At 42.9% G+C, this 2,234-nt stretch overlaps 1 pseudogene; it reads left to right on the top strand.

Annotated features, from left to right (window-relative positions):
- The first annotated feature begins 248 nt into the window (after positions 1-248).
- Positions 249-1,213, top strand: LOC140643383 (olfactory receptor 9G4-like; annotated as a pseudogene).
- The last annotated feature ends 1,021 nt before the right edge of the window (positions 1,214-2,234 follow it).

Below are 2,234 nucleotides of genomic sequence, written 5' to 3'. Positions count from 1 at the left end.
ACACAGAGTCAAGAGCAAAAGAAACAGATGACTAAACACTCTCAAGTATGTATAGATATACTGGAGAAAGCTTCTGATCCACAAGGTCATGAAGGAAGACTGTGGTAATAAAGGTGACCTGGAGTTTAGACTGCCTTCAAGAGGTGGCCAAACTTATACCAAAGTACTGATAGTCACATTTTTTTCTGACTCGTCTTCCAGTGTGACATGATCTTTCTCATCTGGAGAGGAGAGTGCATCTGAGCTCCATGGCAGATGGAAATCAAACCATGATGGCTGAACTTATCCTGTTGGGATTCACAACTAGTCCTAACCTGCAGGCCATCCTCTTTGTGCTGTTTCTGTGGCTCTTCCTGATGACCCTGGTGGGGAACATAGGGATGATCCTGTTAATCCAGACTGACCACCATCTACACACTCCCATGTATTTTTTCATTAGCAACCTGGCCTTTTTAGATGTGATTTACTCAACCATCATCACATCAACAGCACTGATGACTTCAACAGCAGAGACCAAAGCAATCACATTAATTGGCTGTGCCATGCAGTTTTTCTTGTTTTGCATTGCTGTTTCCTGTGAATGTTAGCTGCTGGTAGGGATGGCATATGATAGGTTCATGGCCATCTGCAACCCACTGCTTTACACAAACATCATGTGCATGCAATTCTGTGTGCTCCTGGTGCTTGGCTTATACACTGTGAGCTGCATAAATGCCATCATTCAGACTTAGTTGTATTCTGCCTGTCCTTTTGCTACTCCAACATCATCAATCATTTCTTCTGTGATGCTCCTCCAGTTCTGAAGCTGTCCTGCTCCAGCACCCTTGTCATTGACATTATTCATTTCACCTGCAGTACAGTGGTGGCAATGTCTACCATCTTGATCATTCTCGTGTGCTACACTTGTATTATAATTATAATTCTAATTCTGTATTATATTTCTTCCATCCTAAAGATCCAGTCTTCCAAGGGCAGGCATAAAGCTTTTTCCACCTGTGCCTCCCTCTTGATAGCTGTCATGGTCTTCTATGGAACAGCTTCTTTCATGTATCTGCAGCCTAGTTCAAAATATTCTGTCAATCAGGACAAGATCATCTCTGTGTCCTATGCCTTGGCAAACCCTGTTCTGAATCCCTTGATCTACAGCCTGAGGAACAAGGAGGTGAAAGAGGCCTTCAGGATGACTGTACGAAGGAATTTTTCTTCTCTCTGAATTGAAATGTTGGGTCAGGCTTTTCAGCAGCATACAGGTTTAATTGCATCAAATTTGATGCATTATAATTCTAACATCTTGGAATTAATTATTTGTGTGAATTGTTTCCAGAAAAGGGCCTAAAGAAGCCTCTTCCTTTCCAACAGTTTAATTGTGCTAAACCTAACTTCTAGACAATTCTGGGTTTAAGACCTATCTACCTGTGCCTAGCCCTCTTTAATTGGAGACCTGCACATCTCTCTAAGGGTTTGGTATACTTTACCCTTTCAGATTGAGGGAGGTATCTGAAGGATACAGACAAAACTTAAAGAGTTGTACAGTTCTCTAGGAACTAGTCTTATCCAGCTGATTTATTGTATTGCCCTTCTTCCTGGCACTCCTTTGATCTCTCCCTAAAATCCTTCTCCTTCCTATGGTGGCTCTCATTGCATGACTGCCTCTCCTGCTTTTCTCCAGGATCTTTGTGAGAAACTCCAGTTGGTCAAGTTCATCCAGTTGTGTCCAGCTTCAGGGTGGAGAAATTCTATGGTTGGCACAATTCCCTGCAGTTCTGAAGAACCAGCGGCTTTTCCCCATTCCTAGACTTCCAGTGTTTGCAGTTTAGTTTATGCTCTTGAAAATCTGTTAACAGGACCATCTCCTTACCTTACGTACCTGGCCAAAATCTGGAGTGGTGATTTAAGCTTTCCTTTAGAAAGCTTTTTCCAAGGCAAGTTACCAGGATTCCTCTCAGTCCCACTGTCTTTTCATGTACCCATGCCCAGTCCCAAGGGACAGGAGGGAGTAGAGAGTAGAAAGTTCATCATCTAGTGTGTGACATTGTTGTGTAGTGAGACATATGCAAGTGCAGAAAAGTAAAGTATATGTGGGCAGACTGAGCAATGGTGGCATAAAAGAAATGTTGGAAGTTTCTGGATCACTACTGGAGCTGCATTGAGAGCTCTTCTACACAATGGGTGGAAAGGGACAGTGTCTCAAGAGCAGAGGAGGAACAGTTCATCTGATGAGTTCCCAATTGGGG

Source organism: Ciconia boyciana, chromosome 23 (genome assembly GCF_034638445.1).
Source record: "Ciconia boyciana chromosome 23, ASM3463844v1, whole genome shotgun sequence".
NCBI classification, from domain to species: Eukaryota; Metazoa; Chordata; class Aves; order Ciconiiformes; family Ciconiidae; genus Ciconia; species Ciconia boyciana.
This window is presented reverse-complemented; position numbering and strand designations above follow the sequence as displayed.